Source organism: Ailuropoda melanoleuca, chromosome 8, assembly GCF_002007445.2.
Source record: "Ailuropoda melanoleuca isolate Jingjing chromosome 8, ASM200744v2, whole genome shotgun sequence".
Classification (NCBI taxonomy): Eukaryota; Metazoa; Chordata; class Mammalia; order Carnivora; family Ursidae; genus Ailuropoda; species Ailuropoda melanoleuca.
Window position 1 is genome coordinate 122,926,712 of NC_048225.1, and position 20,913 is coordinate 122,947,624.

The 20,913-nt window shown below is 47.1% G+C and overlaps 1 protein-coding gene across 4 annotated transcripts in view; it reads right to left on the bottom strand.

Moving 5' to 3' along the window:
- C8H1orf226 (chromosome 8 C1orf226 homolog) overlaps positions 1 to 20,913 on the bottom strand; it is a 272,104-nt gene that overhangs the window by 84,336 nt on the left and 166,855 nt on the right. The gene's annotated exons all lie outside the window — the stretch shown is intronic.

Genomic DNA, 20,913 nt, shown 5'->3' on the forward strand with positions numbered 1-20,913 from the left:
CCCAGAGCCAAGATCTCTACTCCAACCCACAGCCCCTCTTCTCTGGGACTTTTATACTCAAGCCTCTCTCCCACCACGCCACCAGCCAAGCTTGGCAAGGCGTTCGGGTCCTCACCTGCACATCTAGAGCCTAATTATTTCTAACTAGTGTGCAGACAGAAATGAACCCAATCCATCCTAACGTGATGAAAACATAACCTACTTTGAAAATCTCATCAGAAATCCGGAACCTTCTATTGGCCAAGCCTTTTCATCCTCTGATTTTAAGGACTCAACTTAGCACTTCCCACCCTGACTGCATTCTATCCCTTCCCCTGAAATCTGAACCCATCTTACTCTGTCGCACGGTCAGTGCTGATGCCCCCTGGCCGGCTGCCTCTTCTACACAAGGACACGACCTAACGGAAGCAAGATGTTTTTCTTCATAAAGTCGGGGCAGGTTCTGGTTTCCAGCTGATTTGAGTTTCCAGTGACAGCAACATACATCATTCCCCACGCTGGTGGTCCCTCTTCCTACCCTGTCAACAGCTGTCCTTTTTACCAAGGGGAGCTTGAAAGAAAAGCAAACCAGAGCAGCCCGCATGCAGGAGAAAGAAAACATCAAGCTCAGACTTTGCTTCAGAGAGAGCATGGCTCAGGCCCGGACCTCAGCCATGCACCAGCCCCCTCTCCAGGGTGGCAGCTGAGAGCTGGTGAAGGCTACAGCATGTCCGGCGTGTGCTTCAGGACCTGGCTGTGATCCACAGTGAGTCCCTGACTGTTAAGGTACAGTGCCCAATGAAAAGAAATGACCTTGGGTGGGAGAGCTAGCATGGGAATCGGCAGGTCAGCCAACTCTGGCCCCATGCCCGGGGGGACAGGTGAACCAGCGACATTTCCTGACTACACCTGCGTTTACCTCTGCTCACAGGTGCTTTCCGCAACACAACCAACCACGGTGCCTCCCGTGGCCACAAGTCACTAAAATCAGGGCTGTCCCTGCCAGCCAAAGGAGTGCATAGGGGTGCATTTCAAAGAACTCAGGTGGGAGGTAAGAGCCTACGAGTCCCAGAAATACCAGATATGGATGAAACCTGCCCTATGCTGGTCAGTCCTCCATGGCTTGTCTTTGGTTTCTTCCAGCAGTTCACTCACAAGCTCCACGCACCTCCTCCTTTTGCTTTTCCAGCAATAACGGTAAGTATTAGGCGTCAGCATCTAGAGGGCAAGACGTCCCTTCCTCAGCCCGAGTTTTAGCACACTGCCGCTAAACCATCTTGGAGGTCCTCTATTTCCAGAAGAATCTGGTAGCTGGTCATCTTTCTTGTTGGGGCCACCTCCCTATTGGTTGCACAGTCTCTGGGACATTTTTGAAAGTCAAGATTCGCCCGCCACACCAAGCCTGGTAAGAGGCACCCGGCCAGCACCTCGCCTGAGTATCTGAAACATTTCCAGAGTTCATGTCTTGACGAGCCATGCCTTTTAATACCCTCATCTTAAGAAGTGAAGATGCAACTCAACGTCCGCTTCAGAACTGGAACACAGCCTCGCATCCGATCTCTGTGCACAGCCTCCCAGATGGCTCTTCCAGGCTCTGTGCGCACAGGGACTACCCGCAAGAGCATGACCAAATGGCTGCCCCGAGCCTCAGTGACAGAGATGACGCAGGTGTCCCTCCTTACAATAGCTGGTGGAATGCTCTGGACTGCTTTCACACAAAGAGGGGGCAAGACAGGCATGAAATGGGCCCCGTTACGGCTGCCGGTACCGCCTGAGTGCTGTTAGGAAGAGCTCGTGGTTGGACACGTTTGGCACCCCTCCCCCTGCCAGCTGGTCAGGGGTCCCAGACCCTTTCCAGCGCAAGAGGAAGTACTCCAATTGCAGGTCTGTTGGGAACAACAGTAATCAAAGGAAATCGAGTATCTGAACACGCTTAAATATTTATCACCCTGCAACCGTTGGTTTATATGACAACTGCGCCTCACTTGGACAACCAGGTTACTGTGCTCACTGGGGGAGAAAGGGTGGATCTGGAGGCAGGAGAGATCATGGGAAGGGACCAGGAGAACAGAGGGAAAGGGCTCACAGGGACAGGCCCTCCTTTTTCCCAGGATGTGCTGCTCCAAGGTGCAGGCAGGCTCGAGAGGGAGCATCTGGGTTCCGCAGGATAGAAATCTAATCTGCTCAGGCTTTGCCAGGGGGCAAGGAACCTACAGGACCCTCAGAGCCACCGTTTGAGGTGCAGGCCAGACTCCCACAGAACCCAGGCCAGCTCTGGAGGCCGTGCCAACAAGCCTGACTCCCGCTCCGTGCAGCCAGGCTGACCTGAAGTGTTTGCTTTGCCAGCGAGGGCCCCACCACAAGGACAGATTAAACTCTCCAGGAGCTGACCTTATAGGGAACGAAACAATGCATGTCCTGGAACACGAGCCGCTGACTAGAAAGACCTCGGTAACGTGCCAGGGGTTCGTAAACAGAGCTTCGGGACCCTGTGTCAGAACAGCGGCCCTGCAGCCCGGCGTGCCGTGCCAAACAACGGGGCCACCAAGGGGAGGCTGGGAAGAGGGAGGGGCTCAGGTGCAACAGGAGCCAGAGGAAACCTCAGCGAGGGGCAGGAGTTAACGCCGGCTGGAAGGCTGAGGGCGGCTGAGGACAGAGCATATCCTGAGTCCCTGACGCTTCCCCGTCCCCTCGCCAGCTCCCACCCCCCAGCCCCCGGAACTGCCTCCCGACCCCATGTGTCTCAGTCCCCCACACTGGGTGTCTGCAAAGGGGCAGCCGGAGATCTGCACAACAGAGTGTGCTCAACAGAGGGACAAGCCCCACCTGGGTTTGAGTCTGTATCGCAGACACAGAAATAATAGGAGGAGACTTTCTCAGGAGTCAGGGGAAGGGTTGGGGTTACACCCCACCCCCACCCACACACAAAAGTCTACTTCTGTGACAATGTCGAGCTCCCCCAGAGAACCCCCGGACTTTGTACAGGGTCCCTGGTTCCTCAGTCACCTTGTCTACTAACCATTTGTCTAGGGATGTGCTCTTTCACCTGCAACATCAGAAGCTGGCCTGCACATTACCTGGGAAATCCACTTTGCCCCACTCCTCCCCACTGTCCCTCCACTGCCTACAGGTATGAGTCAAGATGCCCAGAGGCGACTTCAGCGGGAGAGGAGATTCAGTTTGCAAAAGCGGACAGGGATGCTCTTGCTGGGCAAGTCCTCGGCTCACATTCCCGGCTTCCTGGGACTGATGGCAGGGAATTTAATGGTGAGCTCTGACCGAGCCATTGGGCATTTTAATCACGTTTTGGTGGTAGCCTCCGTTTCACGAGCACGAACCCATCTCCACAACCAAATCGTAAGCAGCTCCACAACCAAACCCAAGGCGCAGTCTTACGCAGGGTTTGCGGGAAGTCCTTTTGTGCTGCTCAGTCAGCTACGGAGGTCGTAAGACACAGAACCTGGGGCCACCCGTGGCCACAGCAGCATTCCTGGCAAGAGCCAAAAGGTGGAGGCAACCCAAGTGTCCACTGACGGACGGAAAAAACACGCTACGACACAGCTAAAGCCTGAGGACATTTTGCTAAATGATAGAAACTGGCACAAAGGGACACAGATCATAGGATCCCACTCACATGAGGTGCCGAAGGGTAGCCAACTGCATAGAGACAGAAAGAAGAACGGTGGCTGTCAGGGGCTGGGGGAGGGGAGGGGGAGTTCGTGTTTCAGGGGTACGGAGTTTCCGTTCTGGAAGCCGAGAGTCGGGAGAGGGAGGGTGGCGATGGTTGCAGGGCCGTGTGAATGCCGTGTGCGAACGCCATAGAGTGGTTTTACAGAACGGTGGAAGTGGAAAATGCTATGTATATCTTACCACAATAAAAAGATGAAAATCTATAAACAGGGTACAAAAATACATTCCTCCTCATGGCGGTCCACCTTAGCTCCGCTTGCCCCTATTTCTGCCCCTCTCCCATATGCACGTGAAACACGCCACCTCTTCCATTCTTCCTGGTGCGATTTCCTGCGCCCGGGACACCCTCCGGCCGCCATCTGCTTGCTAAGCTCCTACTTCTGGAATTATCTGCGAGCCCTCTGCACAGTGAAGACCCGCAGGTCCACTTCCCGCTTCCTCCCCTGGGGCTGGCCTATCCGCGGGAACGGGACAGTGATCCGCAAGCCTCTAGAATCACTCGCCACCGACCAGTTGTTCACTTCCCTTCTAGGCCAGCCAGGCCTCCCCCTCGAGAACAAGAAACAGGACAAATTTGTACCCAAGAAAATAGCTCCAGGACACAAAAGGGTGATAAAGGGGTGTCAAATTCATGAACTCAGTTGACAGTGGTTATTCAGACCCTGAAGGAAACGTGACACTGTCCACAAGGGTAAGATATTCCAGAAGTTAATTAATGAATGAACAACTTAAGTTATTAAAACCTAGATTCCATCCTATGGGCATCAGGACTTTGAGAAAATCTGACTTCTTTAATTCTTCCTTACTCCATAGCACACTGCTAAGCATCTTAATTTTTGCTTGATCCATACTTCATTTAATAAAATAATTTAGCTTCCATTACTGGTCAAGGCTGTTCCCAGTCATCTGATGGCACAGTCAGAGGTAAGGCATGGCGGAAGGATGCTGCAGATGAACTTCTGTTCTCTGGACTACCTGCTTCCCTACATTCCAGCTCCAGTGCGTGTGGAGCCCAGATCTGAGGGACAGGGGGCTCAGGAACCGTGGCAGTGCCTGACCCTGCTGTGTGGCTCAGTGACCCGTATTGCTCATTCATATGAAACCACAGAAATGTGAGTAAGACACAACATCAAATCAAATCAAAACCACAAGGAGATACCACCTCACACCAGTCAGAATGGCTAAAACTAAGAGGTCAGGAAATGACAGATGTTGGTGAGGGTGTGGAGAAAGGGGAACCCTCCTACACTGTTGATGGGAATGCAAGCTGGTGCAGCCGCTCTGGGAAATAGTATGGAGGTTCCTCAGAAAGTTGAAAATAGAGTTACCCTATGACCCAGCAATTGCACCACTAGGTATTTACCCCAAAGATACAAATGTAGTGATCCGAAGGCACATCTGCCTCCCAATGTTTATAGCAGCAATGTCCACAATAGCCAAACTATGGAAAGAGCCCAGATGTCCGTCAACAGAAGAATGGATAAAGAAGATGTGGTCTATACATACACAATGGAATACTACTGAGACAGCAAAAAAAAATCTTGACATTTGCAATAACAGATGGAACTAGAGGGTATTATGCTAAGCAAAATAAGTCAGAGAAAGACAAATATATAATTTCACTCACATGTGGAATTTAAGAAACAAAACAGGACCATAATGGAAAGGAGGGAAAAATAAGAAGAAATCAGAGACGGAGACAAACCTTAAGAGACTCTTAATCTTAAGAAACAAACTGAGGTTTGCTGGAGGGAAGGGGGGTGATGAGATGGGGGTAACTGGGTGATGGGGGACACGTGATGTAATGAGCACTGGGTATTGTGTAAGACTGAAGAATCAATGAACTCTACATCTGAAACTAATAATCCACTATGTTAATTAATTGAATTTAAATTTTAAAAAGTGTACAAATCATAAAAAAAAAAATGTGAGCAAGATAAAGACCACAGTTGGTACTAAATCCAAATTCTGGCACATCGATGAAGTTTCCTGTGAACACTAGATGGAGACATTTAGCCCCTGGTCATCAACCTCAAGCCCAGCGTAACTCGTTTTAGCAACAGACCTATAAGTGAAAGTCGGGTGTAAACAAAAATCTCTACGGGCTCCAAAATACTTAAAAGGAACCAGAGGAACTACTTTTTAAAGAAAGGAATATTCATTGCCAGTGTATCATAAATGTAGAGTTTAAGTATTCACCTAGCTCCATAGACCAGGAGATCTAAAACTCAAGTTTTAAATTCCACTTGGCATACCTGATTTTTTTTTTTTTTTAAAAGCAAAATTCCAGACCCAGCCCTCAGAGATGCTTATTCGGCAGGTCTGGGGTTGGGCCAGAAGTTGGCATGGGGGGGGGAGAGATACTGGGGGTAATATAGCTCACACTGTTCAGAACCACCACTCTGGGTCCCAGAAGCACATTGTAAGAACTCATTCATATTTTCATTGGCATCTAGAATCGTCTTAGACGAAATCACTGAGTCTTGTTCACACAGGCACTATATTTTAAAGTGTGGATACTACTGTTAACAATTACAATACAGATTCTTATAAAGGCACCACTGCTCTTTGCTGTCACCCATTTCCTAAATCAAAGGCAGCTAAAATCACAACTATTATGTCGGGAGACAGTTCTGTGTGGTAGGTATCAGACGTTCCTGCCTTGCATTTTACATATTTTTGTAGCTCTGAAATATTTCATTAACAAAATTTTAGAGGAATGCTTGTGCTCGAAACATTTGGGACCACAACTGTTAACCAAACATTGCATCTTAGGAATGAAGGAAGCCACTGCCCAAAGATGGCCCCAAGAAAGTTCCACTGGTTCATAAGCAGAAAGTCCAAGCCTGGAAGCCATAGCTTCTGACTCCCTGTCCTGTGCTCATGGTGTTGCCCAACAGCTGTTCTTTTCACAGGCCCGGGATCCTGGCTCTGGCAAATGAAGTTATCTGTTCATTCCTCCATGTATTCAAGATACACGTAATGAGCTCTCTGATGTGCAGGCAATCCATCTTACAGCAGAAAGAAAAGGAGGAAGAATTAGAAACTGACTTCACAGAATCTGGAACATTCTCAGGCTGCTCAGGGGAAGGCCTGCCATGCTCCCCCCCTCCCCCGATTCTTTCCCACACCACTCACACTGGCTGCTCTCATTTCCTCTGTTGCTTCCTACCCTGTTCCACACCCAGGGACACAGGTCAGTGACCCGGGAAGGGTGCAGGATGCCAAAGAGGTCAGAAAACATGGCAAAGGGGCCCTCTGAACGTAAGCGAGGCTTTGGGGCAGGAAATATCCAAGTTCTTGCTGTTTGGAACATTGAGGAAGGCGAGAGAGGTTGATCCAGACAGAAGATTTCTGGGGGAGGGAGGCATTTGCAGTGTCAAGAGACAGGCATCCTGGCTGAGGGCAAATCCAACAGGCCTTCGGAAGGCAGGCAGCAGCAGAGCCTGGAGTGCAGGCAGTTTCGGGCTGTGCACTCAGGGGACCCTGTGAGTGGCGGCTGCTCCCCGGGGAGAGAAGAGGAGACAGGCCCTGGAATACAGCCATCACTTCTTCCGACTGGGAGCACGCTGACAGGTCACAGGGAGCTGAACAACCACCCAAATGATTAAGGGGCCCGAAGGGGTGATTTATGGAGCAGGGTAAGTACCAGGACTAATAAGCTACTGCTCTCAGGCTGCTTTCCCCTCTACTAGCTCTCACAGCACGTTAAAAATATGTATTAGAACCTTTTTAGCAAAAACCGAGGCAGAGGTGGGGGAAGCGTTACCAATAAAGCAGCAGCCCTGACTGGGACCAGTAGGGCCAAGTGTGTCTTGCCCTCTAGAACCCAACGCAGACGCTCCTCTAATGCCTGTGGCTCCGGGAGCAGGAAGACAGGAACGTTACACTAGCCTTGCAGAGGGAGAAGGAAAAATGCTTCAACGGTACAATTCGTACCCACACACATACACACACAACCAGGTGCAGAAGTCTGTTAGTATCTAGGAGAGCCGTGAATCGAGGATTTAGGGCTTTCTTCCTCAGGTGAAAATGGGTTATGAGATAATAATGAATCCTTCTACCTTTCTAAGGTAAGCTTTTAAAGGCAGCCATCGATCATGCATGTGACCTCACTGGGCCCCTCATCATCTGCCATGTGTATCCCACACCCACCTTGCAAAGGTAAATGAAACCTTTCACATCAAGGGTTATAAAGTCCCCTGAAAAAGGCACGCTTGCACTCTTAGCTCTGTGACCTTGGGCAGAACACTTGACCTTTCTGGGAACCACCCTTTCCTTCTGAGAAATGAGGGTACTGTGCTGGATTACACCTGAGACCCTTCCCAGTTCTCAGTGTGACTCCATGCAATCTAGCCTCAGAGCCCTTGCAGCAGGTGTGAGTGGATGGGCCCACGTCCAACCTAGAAGCAAGGGAAGAGGCTGGAAGGGAGAAAACGTGCAACGGACAGGGGAGGGTTCCCAACTGGAGACCAAATTATTAGAGTTTTGCATAGAAAACGGGGGGGGGGTTTACATTCTTTAGGGTTTTGAAAAAAGTGAACAGCAGAGGGGGAGAGGCTGAACATCATCCTGGCACCAGCTCTGAAGATTCCAGAAGGACCGAGAGTAGAAAGAGAAACCCCAAGAAAGGCCAGGAGCACAGATCTAGCACTGGGCTGTAAGAATGAAGAAAATGTGCAGATAAGATTCTTGTAGAGACTGAGAAGCGGGATAAATAAGGGGTCTCTCAATCCCCTGCCTGGAAAAAGCAGCGATGCTTTCCACGATGACAGCACAGGTGAGCACACAGGATGCTGGGGATGAAGAAGCCTACCTTGTACCGGCGAACCGCGCAGAACCAGGACACAGGAGCTAGACGGGATTTTGGAGGTCGTGTAGCCATTGACGAGGCTCCCCCCATCCTTGCCTCTCCCAAGGCTTTGTTCCAGGACTCTCCCTCCTAAGCTTGGACCCATCAGCACAATGCAGAGGCAAGGAGAGATCTGAGAAACCTGTGTTTGCACTCACCCATAAGGGTCGGATGTTTTCAGGTTTAAAGGGGGGAGGGGAAGAGTGGGCAGAACAGGTGACTGCGATCAATGTTTGTGGTATAATGAAAGACAGGAAGAAAAGGGTCACTCTTGGGAGACCTGAAGACACTATTTGAGGAAGAGGAGTTGGGAGGGTTCTTGGAGAAATGGTGCTCTCTCTGTCAAGTGATCATTCAGCCTTTAAGAGGACAGCGGCAGTTGTGTTTAAAAAGCAGTTTCTCACAATAAGTCTGAAATCTACTCTCAGAAGCTTCCACTTACTATTCTCTAAAGTGGTGCTTCTCAAACCTTAAGGTCCATATGACTCACCAGGGATCTTACTAGTTACAGGCTGGGGAGGTGGGGGTGGGGCACAGTTGCATTTCCAACAAGGTTCCAGGTGACGCTGACGCTACTGGTCCATGGACCACACTTTTGAGTAGCAAGGCTCTGAGTCAGAGCACATGTATCCAAAAGGTATTTGCAAACCTTAACTGTCTGAACTAATGATCTCTAAAGGTTTTTTTTTTTTTAATGCTAGTATTCTATGATTCCTACCAAGTGTAATGTCAATATCCTGGTTACATAAAAACTGAGACAGGATATTTATCAACAGCTACCTTTGATGGCCAAAAATCAAACTCTAATATGATAAAAATGATTAAAACAGTATCCAGAGCTCAAAATCCAGAAGGGAGGGCAATCTGAAGAGTTATTGGCTTGTTTCCAAGCATAATAATTTCCTGCTGTCAGCAGGTGACAATATTTCCTCCAGGTCCAAGGGACTGCAAAGTGTAGCAAAGGTTCTCCACCTTGGCTGTGCAACAGGACCGCTTGGGATGCTGACAAAATACTAGTATCTGGATCCCACCCCCAGAAATTCTGTTTCCATTGGTCTGGTGTGCAGCCTGGACACTGATTTTGAAAAGCTCCCCAGGTGATTGTAAGGCACTACAGTAAAATGCAGGAGACCCAGAGGAACCAAGAGGCAAAGAGGGGTAAGCGGTAAATGTTGGCCATCCCATCATCAGATGCATCACATAATCTCCACCCCATTTCATCGTCCCTTCCAGCCCATTACCAACAGGTTACAGGTTGTTATACAGAATTCTCAGGCATGACACCAAAAACAGCCAGCAAAGAAAACATTTCAATCAATTGGACTTCATCAAAATCTTAAAAACTTTTGTTCTGTGTGAAGCCAGTTTGAAGTGAATAAAAAGACAAGCTATGGACCGGGAGAAAACATTCGCAAGTTACACATCTGACAAAAGACACATCCAGAATATCGAAGGAACACTCAAAACTCATTAAAAAAATGTTTCAAGTAAAAATTGGGCAAGGGACAAATGGAACTTCATCAGAGGACACAGGAAGGCAAAGAAGTACGTGAAAAGAAGCCAACAAGATTTGGTGGTCAGGCCAGAGTGTGTGTGACAGGAGGAACTGTAACTATGGTGACGCCTGCCTAGGAAAGGAGGGTATAAAATTGTTTTTGTTCTTGGAACTTCTGAAGTCTGCATCTTGCGTGTCAGGGTTTACTGAGACGTGTCCAGACCTCATCACTGCTCCCTGAGACAACAGCATAGTCCCCCAGGGCAGGAATAATAGCTTCCCATGATAAGATGCTCAACATCATTAGCCATTAGGGAAATGCAAATGGGACCACAATGAGATCCCGCTCCGTACTAATTAGAATAGCTAATGTAAGAAAGTGCTACTACCACCGAGCCCTAGCGGGGATGAACACAACTGGGCCTCTTCTGCGCTGCTGATGGAAACGTCGAATAACACACCCATTCTGGAAAACTGTTGTGCAGTTTCTCGTGAAGTTAAACACACACTTACCATATGGCCAGCAATACCTCAGCTAAGGATTTACCCTAGAGAAATAAAAACTTACGTTCCCGCAAAAACTCGTACATGAAACGCTAGCAGCTCTATTTACAACCACCAAAGCAAGAACCCAAATATCCTTCCAACAGGTAAATAAACTGTGGTATATCTATATAATGGAATACTACTCAGAAGTCATAAGGAAAATCATGTAGTTCAAGTGTGATGTCTATCATTGTTATTAAAAAAAAAAAATCACAGGTGGGAATGCAAGCTGGTGCAGCCACTCTGGAAAACAGGATGGAGTTCCTCAAAAAGTTAAAAATAGAGCCACCCTACGACTCAGCAATTATGGTCCTAGGACTTTACCCAAAGAATACAAAAATACTATTTCAAAGAGATACATACACCCCGATACCCACAGCAGCATCCACAGCAGCCATATCATGGCAACAGCCCAAGTGTCCATCGACTGACGAATGGATAAAGATGATGTGGTGTGTGTATATATACACAATGGAATATCACTCAGCCATCAAAAAGAATGAAATCTTGCCATCTGCAACGACATGGATGGAGCTAAAGGGTATTAGGCTAACTGAAATAAGTCAGGGAGAGAAAGACAAATACCATATGTGGAATTTAAGAAACAAAACAAAGAAGCAAAGGAGGAAAAAAAAAAAAAAGACACGAACCTAGAAACAAACTCTTAACTCTAGAGAACACACAGCTGGTCACCAGAGGGGAGGTGGGGGGATGGGGAAACGGGTGATGGGGATGAAGGAGGGCACTTGTGATGAGCTCCAGGTGATGCACGGACGTGCTGAATCACTATACGGTACACCTGAAAATACTACTACACTGTGTTTACTGAATTTAAAAACTTAAAAAATCTCAGGTAAATTGGTTGGAAGTTTAAAAAAAAAAACCTAACAAATGAAAATGAACTACTGATTCAGACAAAACCTGGAAGCACCTCAAAGACATCATGCTTTGAATGGAAAAGGCAGTCTCAAAGGTTACATCATGTGCAAGTCCAGTTATAGGGACAGTCTCAAAAAAGGCAAAACTGGTGACAGAAAACAAACGAGTAGTGGCCAGGGGTTAAGGGCTGGGGAGAGGGTACGGCCACAAAGGGACAGCACCAGGGAGAGGAGGAGGTTATGGAGACAGTTCTGCACCCCGATTGTGGTCGTGGCTGCAAGAGTCTGTAGGCTAAAATTCATAAAACTATACCGTAAAATCGATTTTACCCTGTTAATTTTAAAAATAAATTTTAAAAATTTTTAAATAGTTTATATTTTAAATTTAAATTTTAAATTAATTTAAAAAATAAAATGGAAACCAAAATGCTGTGGGCTGGATGAATTATGAGGATGGGGGGACGCAAACTAGAGTGAGAGTTCCAGACCCTCTCCCTCCCAGGTCAAGGGCGAGGGCTCCCGCAGTGCCCTACAGTGCAGGCTGGGAGAACCTCACACTGGCCTGAGGAGATGCGGGAAGACTTCCCAGCCACAGGGTTCCCCCCACCCCCGGCTCATGCAGGGCCTGTCCAGACACCTGCTGGATCACTGGCCTGGGGCGATGGACACCCTCAAGGTCACCCCACTGCTGTGCATCCAAGCCTGGTCAACTCTGTCTGGTAACCCAGCGCCTTCAGGAGGCCATTTCTTCAGCCCTGGGGGTGGACACCCCTTCCCTTCAGGAACTGTAGTCAAGACTGGATGTGTCTCTCCCGGCCCCGGCGCTCAGGGCTGAACTCCAACACTCCAACTGGCAGAAATCGTTTTCCGGCATTTCCTAGGCCAGAGTGACACCGGGCCCACTGCCCTGTTGGTTCCTGAACACCTGCTTTGTCATGGAATCCACACCAAACAAAGGCTCGCAGACGGACAAGAGGATAAGCTAAACAAGGAAGGCCGCTGGTCGGTGGAAGTCATGTGGCCATCAGCAAGCAGTGTGAGAGGAAGGTAGAAATCCAGCCTATCGGGTTCTCCTTACACCTACCCTCCCTCCCTAAGACCTTCATTCATCTTGCCGCCTCCCTGGGTTGGCTTCTCCTTCTCGCATCAGCTGTCTGTGCTTCGCTCCCGGCACAGAATCCTTTGCAGATGCAGGAGCTGTAGGAGGGTGGCAGCATCTCCAGCTTGGGCCAGGCACGCATCTCCTGTTCTCCAAGCTGAAGAGGGTCTGTAGAGGAAACCAAGAAGGTCCTCGGTAGGAGAGGAAAGCATGAGCCGGCTGGTTGTCACTGATCTGAATGCTAAGCTCATGCCCTTGGAACCTGGCTGCACACCAGCCTGAGCTGCTCTCAGAGCTGCCCCCCGCACTCCACGTTCGAATCATTACTGCCCAGAGAGGTTCGTTCTAACTCAGCTACTCGAGTCTTTCACTATAGCCTTTTGGAAGTCTCAGAGTACTTTCCAATCATCCCACTTCGCCTTGGCCAGCGCTCACCAGCTTGGCCTCCTGTCTTTTCTGTTTCTCCCCCTTACTCCTGGGGTGTCCTAACGATGATGCTACAGGGTGAGAGGGGCACAAAAATCGCACCCCGCCACGATCCTAATCTTCTTGAAACACTGTATATAATAGGTTCTGACCGAAACTTTCTGTAACAATGCACGGCCTAAACAAGAAACTCAAAACCCGATATTCAACATTTTCTGCCAACTGACCCAAAGTGGCCAGTTTGCCTTCTCCTACCAAATGGCTCCCTGACACATGTGATGTCTAAGCTTGATTCTTCAGAGCCCTAGATTTGGGAGAGAGCCTCAAAGACCCCTCCTCAGGGCTGAGAAACCACACAGGCAGAAATGCGCGCCCCTCCCCCCACCTGCCGCCTACAGCTCTCGTGTTTAGTATGCTGGGTTCCACGTAACACTCTGTTTGACAAATGAGGTCTTAACCTTTTCTTTTTAAGATTTCATTTATTTTGGAGAGCGAGCAAGAGCACAAGCTGGGGGGGTTGGGGATCCAATGCCAGGCTCAATCCCAGGACCCTGGAATCACAATACCTTGAATTTTTCTTTTAAAAAGAGAAGACCTTAGGGCACCTGGGTGGCTCAGTTAAGCATCTGCCTTCAGTTCAGGTCATGATCTCAGGGTCCTGGGATCGAGCCCCACATTGGGCTCCCTGCTCAGAGGGGAGCCTGCTTCCCCCTCTCCCTTTGCCCCTCCCTCCTGCTCCTGCTCTATCTCTCAAATTAAAAAAAAAAGGGGGGGTGAAGTCACTGACCTACATGAAGTTTTATGTTGCAACAGTTGCAATGTGCTGTGGTTTATTCGCTGTCTATTCNTGGGCTCCCTGCTCAGAGGGGAGCCTGCTTCCCCCTCTCCCTTTGCCCCTCCCTCCTGCTCCTGCTCTATCTCTCAAATTAAAAAAAAAAGGGGGGGGGAAGTCACTGACCTACATGAAGTTTTATGTTGCAACAGTTGCAATGTGCTGTGGTTTATTCGCTGTCTATTCTGAAGATATCAGGGATTTTTTTGGGGTCTGCACCATTACTTACATAAGTACTACCTTAAAACTCCCTCAGTCCCTTTATCTACCCAAAGTATTCTCTTAAGGTCTCCTTCAAATAGCACTTCCTGAACACCCGCCCTGACTACTGTACCCTGAAGGAATTTCTTTCATACTGCTGTGGCAATTAGCACCCACGGGGCTGGTTTTATAACAATGCTATATATAAAATGCATCTAACACTCTTAACTTGGAACATGTCCTCTCTCATCTTCTCTACCGGACGAAGTTCTTTGAAGGCAGGTGCTATGTAGGTTCAGCTTTATATCCAATGTAGCATCTATTATAGGATTTTCAGCCAAATGGAAGGACTTGTTCCGACAACGTAGAAAGCGCACTCTGGCCGCAGCACAGAGACTCTGGGGGCCGGGCAGGAAGCAAGGAACACTCCAAGGAGGTGAGAAAGTGTACAAGTCGCTCTCACCCCAGGTTTGGACACACTACCCAGCCCTACAGGCAGACAGATCCCATGCCGGAGGAATACTGCCAGGGGGCAGGCTCTTGGCTAGCTGCCATTTCATTCTGGAGAAAGACAGTCTTCTCAGTATGGCCAAGTTCTCCTTCCATTTATTTTTCCTTTTTCAGTATCTGGTTATTCTGATGGCTCTCCAAAGGGGAATCACAGCACCACCAACCTGAGCACCTAGGTTCATGCCCCTCAGACTCCGAGCCCAACACTTGGAAAAGTTACTTGAGTTCAGGAAACACACAGCCGCTGCCTGTTTGACCTACTTCTCTGTTCCTAAGAGCTTAACAACTTTTAGGAAATCAGGCTACTGACTGGACCACAGGCAAATCGCATGCTTTCCTACTTTTTCAAAGGAAAATTGAAAAAGGAGAAAGAACGGTAGCTACAGAGCCCCTTAGAAAATTATCCCTAATGGTCACCTTGTTCGTAGCAATCACCACATTGTGAGTCCAAGTCAAAGGCTCTTCTATGACTAAGTTCCAAAATAATATGTCATCTTAACAATTTATTGGCTTGGAATAATTGTGCCAAAAAAGAGAACTATTTTTCTCCAGGCTAAAACGAGCCGAGTTCCTTTTTTCTTCCCATCCCTTTTCTGATCAGGAGGATACTCGGTCGTAACCAATTACTTACAGATCACCGCTCAAAAATGAACAGGTTTTTTTTAAAAAAAACTTGAATGTGTTTATCCATTGCAGTTCCCAAAATATCAGCCACTATCTTTTTCTTAAAATGTCTCAAATTATTTTCAAAAGGTGTACACTTTTGTCCCTCATTTCATATCTCTGTATCTTTCCAGTCCCCCTCCAGCCACTACAAAGATAAAAGGAAATCCAATTTTAAAAAACAGGGACATTATATTTGATACTGAATAATTAAGATACCCAAGGATCTGTAAAAAGGGGTATTTTAGCATGAGAAACTGGCTACAAGGTGACTGGCTGTTCCCAAATTCAACAGGCTTAAAGGACAGAGCAGGGGTTTTCCCAGGTGACAGACTATGGCCTCTTCTAAGGTGGAAAGGGGCAGCTCTGTTGTGGGGCTGCATTTGGACGTGAACTTGATCCTGGAGGTGCCTTGGTTCGCCTGGGTCTGCCTGGGGTACTCAGTGGGTCCTTTCAATGTGGAAACTTTAATCAGTCAATTTGGAAATTTTGCTTCTGTGACAATTTCCTATTTATTATCTCAGTTTCGGAACTCATCAGTTATTGACCTTCCTAGAGTAACAAATCCAAAAATCTGTCTTTTCTCTCTAATTTTTGGCTGTTTTTTCCTGAAACTTTTCAACCCTTCTACTTTTAGTTTGTCATTAGTGTCTTAATTTTCTAGGGGTTTTTTGGGTTGTTTTTTTCAGGTTTCTTTCTCATCTCTGCTGTGTCTGTTTTCCTCAGCTTCCTCCTTCCCTTTATTTTGGTCTCTATTATATTGGACAGTTTCTTCAAATGTCTCATGATTTGGGGCTGCCCACCCCTATTTCAGAAAGAGGAAGTCAAAAGCTGACTGGAAGTGCTCTGTGTGTGGGGTGGGGGGAGGGTCTGGTTGCCAGGAAGACCTCACTGACCTGGGAGCTTCACTACAGACCGATGAGCACGCAGAGTGACCTTCTAGTTGCAGAAACCAAATGTCAAGGCCTAAAGATCTTTTCTCTGGGACCATTCAGTTTCTCCAGAGAAAAAGCTTACCATCAATATTCCAGAAACAGGAGGGGGAGCTCTAGAGTCCGACCAGTTAAATAAGACTTCTACTTATGAACTTTTTTTTTTTAATTTTTATTTTTTGAAAGAGTGCATGCACACACATGATAGAGGGGGAGGGGCAGAGGGAGAGGAAGAGCAAGAATCTCAAGTAGACTCCCCTCTGAGCGCAGAGGGGTGGGGGGTAGGGTCTCGATCTCACGACCCTGAGATCATGACCTGAGCAGAATCAAGAGTCAGACACTCCACTGACTGAGAAACTGTAGTACCTTACCCTGCTTTTGCAACAACCGGTACCTCCATGTCTTGAGTCTGTCCAGACTCTTCCCTCACCAGTCTACTCACCTGTCACCTGAAGCTGCCTCTGTTCGATTAAAGCCATCAACACATCCACAAATTCCATCTTTTAGGAAGTCATTGAGATCTTTGTATTGATGATTTCCTCTCCTGTTCTTTGCCTTAACAGTTATTTCAGTGAGGTTTCAGGAGGGGGGTGGGGAGATAAATACCTCCAGCCAACCCACCAGGTTTCAGGACCATTCCTTAAGTCTGAGAAAATGCTACAGGATTCTCTGAACCCATTTTAGTGATGCTAAAACTCTAACAAAGCAGCCTCTCCTCTCTTGAAAGATTAGTCTGGAAGTACTGTTATTTTAATGGCACAGATAGAAGCCCTTTGACCCATCTGCTAGTTTTTCCACTTGCTGCAGTCCTACCACACCTAGTTCTCTTTATTTGGCTGTGTCAAAAATCCCTGTCATTACTGACTACGTGTCATTATGATCTGTTTGTATTTGTCTGATTTCTACCACAGGAGTCAGACAAGAACCAGATGGACCTCCTCCCCCGCACTGTGCTACTGAAGAGAGCAGCTCTCATCACAGGACCTGGTATCCTAATGGAATGACCCCATTCCCTTCAGAAAGTATCAGAAGGCCTGGAGTCTTCCACATGCCACGTCATGGCTAAGAAGCCACATCACCACCAACTTGACTATGGAAGAGCACTTCGTGACACTGTAGCCTCACATTCCACAGCCCACTACTGAAATGGGCGTCTTCTAGGAAGAAAGGGACCAAAGATCAGAATGACAAGCGTCCTGGTGAAATGTTTCAACAATTAATACATTCTTCTCTCAGGATTAGTTAGAACCCAGCATTCAACAGAAGGCAATGCAGAATTATTCCAGAATATAAGACAGACAGCCCTCTGGTTGAGGACTTCAACAACAAAAGGAACCATATGTTTGAGACTCAGGAGTGAAGAAATGCCAAGAACCAGAAGACAAGCAAAGGCTTCACTGACAACAATGAGACTAAAACATCATCTTCCTATAGCCATGTGAGAGCGCTGGTAAAGGGCAAAGACCATCAGGTGTCGATATCAACAGAAACATCGGAAGGGAATTTAAAAGGGAATAATTTCCATAGCAGGAAATTCATGGTTATGGTACCTTCCTGGGAAGCACCAAAACTCATCTGGCACTTCCTACCCATCCCACCGGTTGCTGACATTCTATTACTGGCATTTCTCTTTCCCTATTCACTCTTTACTTGTTTGATACTTTGCTTCCTCAGTAAAAATGGACCAGCAGTTGGACTCAAGACCTAGTTTAGCAATAAAAGTGACGGGACCTAGAGCTGGACTGGATATCGACCAGGAGGACGAGCCGGGGACCAAGAGGGAGGTTTCTAGTATTTGTGCAACTATATACACAGCGGCTTCAGTCACTGGATCAGGATAACTGCAACAGAAACAGATTTATGGAGGAAGAGCTGGATTCTGGACAGGACAGTTCTGAGGTGCCTTTAAGAAATGCAAGAGGAGAAGTCAAGTAGGCCATGGGGAAAATAATCAAACTTTGCAGTCAGGGAAGAGGTCTAAGCCCGAAATATAAATTCCGGATTGCCTGTGTATAGTTGTGAATGTAAAGAGACTACCCTTGAGGAAAGTAAGAGAGAACTCCAGTATTTACCAACTAGAATAGGAGGGCCCACTTCTCTATGAAACCGTAGGAAAACGCCATTTTGTAGACCAAAACGGTGGACTACCAGAAATTTCTCTATGGTCCAATCCAACAGAAAAAATGGCCAGAGAGGGTAAGATCAGGAGAGTATGAGGTATTGTGTGAGCCAAAAAATTTAAAAGAGGCGATGATGGTCAGTGGCGACAATGTTCCCGAGAAATCTGGGAGGATGACTAAAAACATCCAACACGTTTGAGAAGGGCGAGCACTGGCTCTTTCGACAAGACTTAACTCTGGCAGAAAGACTGGGGCTGGAAGTCAGTTTAAGATGAGAGTGCGCTGAGAAATTTGGGGTATGGGCAGCAAGTGAGCCATTCTTCTCAAGATCAAACAAGATAATATATCTAAAGAGATTAGAAGGGTGCCTGGCTCATTTAAAGGACTTGATAAATGGGTTAAGTGATTAACTGTTGTTTTTTTAATGCCGTCTAGTAAGATTACTGGTCGCTCTAAACCTCCCACTTTAAACAAAGCTTTGTACTTCCCTGGTACTCAATAAATACTTTGGATGTGATCACTGTTAAGTAGGAACAAAGGGATGCTAAATCATTCTATTCTACATAATTTGCAATTAAAAGTAGCTATAAATTCTTGGCGAACCAGATGCCCTATTTTCCCTTCGTAAAAATATAAGCTAATCTAAATAGGATTCTGTATTCTTCATTCCTTCACGCTATGAATTAACAAAATCTTCTATTAGGATATCACTAGATTACTACATGATGAAGCTACTCCCCTGCTGACACAAACACACAGAGGAAATTTGGCCTAAAAGGGAAACTGGTTCTATTTTGTGACAGGATTCAAGGTTGTGAGATTAAATGAGGATACCACTGAGCAGCTCCAGCATCTGAAAACAAAGCTGATCTTGGAATCAGGAGCTCTTTGCTGTGGTCAATGAAAGAATGAGAGCTTCTGGAATATTCCAGAAAATACACTGGCCACAGGTTAGGTGTTCCTTTGGTTTATATTCATAGTAATCAATGCTTCTTCTATCCACAGGTGCAATTTTACAGCTTGAAGGAGCCCATATCTAGTCACCACGCAGAGCGAAAGGTAAAGAGAACCTCAGAAAACCAAAACAAGTGTGGGCTCCTTCAGGGCCTTCATTTACTTCCCTCTAGGGCAAACTCAGGGTGATTTACACTTTGTGCATTACCTGGCAATGTCTTTGCCCAGCTACTGCTTTCTCTCTCAGGCAGGCCTCCTCTTCCACACACCCTCTGTCTACCAAACACACACACATTCATTCTCTACGGCCCAACCATTCGGGGCCCCCCAAATAAGAGTTGCCCATTCATCTGAATTCCTAGCACTCTTTGTCCATAATTCAATTTCAGCATCTAATACATTAGGTTGCAATTATACGTTTAGCAGTCTTTCCCCAGCTCTATCTTCCAACAGGACAATGTGCCCAGCAAAGCTGAGATCTGGACACACTTGTCTTATTTCATTCTGAACACCTGACACATAACTGATAACAAATGGTTGTTGGATAGATGGTATTTTTCTAACCAATTCAGGAACCTGATTTAATCCATCAAATTAGAAGGGAAACAAGCCAGGGGAGATAGCTTTTTCTTCCCCCTATGGCTGCCAGGACAAATTACCACAAATTTAGCAGCTTAAAAAATGCCACAAATTGAATGTTTTACCATTCTGGATACCCGAAGTCTAAAATGAGTCTAGGAGCTGCATTCCTTCTGGAAAATCTATTTTCTCCACTTTTTCAGCTTCTAGATGCTGCCTGATTCCTTGGCTTGGGGCCTCTTCATCATAAGCCAGCAGGGCAGCGTCTTTGAAACCTCTGACCCTCCTGCCTCACCCTTGTAAGGACCCCTGTAATGATACCAGGCCCACCTGATGATCCAGGAGAAGGTCCCCTCTGGAGATCCCTAACTAACCCCATCTGCAAAACTCCTTTCACTCTATGAGGGGCCCTCATTCAGCACAGGGCACAGGCAGGCACACGACAGGTGTAAAAGCAAGTGCCACTGACCTAGAAGCAAGGGACAAAACAGAAAAAGGTGGAAAATCAAGAAAACCTCAACCACAAAAAATGGAGCAACGTGTGTGTCCTTCTAAAGCAGGAGTAAATTAGCACTGCACTCCCTCGAGGACCTCGGGGTGGGGGGGGCACTTCTTCGTCTCAGTCCAATATTACCAACAATTCAAAATAATGACTGAGTCATGAGAAACAAAGTTCATTTCATTCTGTAAAGTTTAAGAAAAAGCATGAGGGATCATGAAATTATTTCTATTAAATGATCATTAATTTTGAAAGGTCAGACTCAGAGGCAGAAGCTTGAGCTCCCTGAAAATTTTACTTTTATGGAAAATCTTATTCTCCAATGCCAAATGGGATTTAGATTATGTTACAAGCTTGATGTCTGGGTCACTCCAAAATTCCTGTCTTGAAATCCTACCTCTTCTTGGGATGGGATGTGAGGCTTTGGGGGAGATGATTAGGTCATAAGGGTGGTATCCTCGAGAACAGGATGAGTGCCCTTATTTTTTTTAAAGATTTTTTTTTTTGACAGAGATAGAGACAGCCAGCGAGAGAGGGAACATAAGCAGGGGGAGTGTGAGAGGAAGAAGCAGGCTCATAGCGGAGAAGCCTGATGTGGGGCTCGATCCCACAACGCCAGGATCACGCCCTGAGCCGAAGGCAGACGCTTAACGACTGC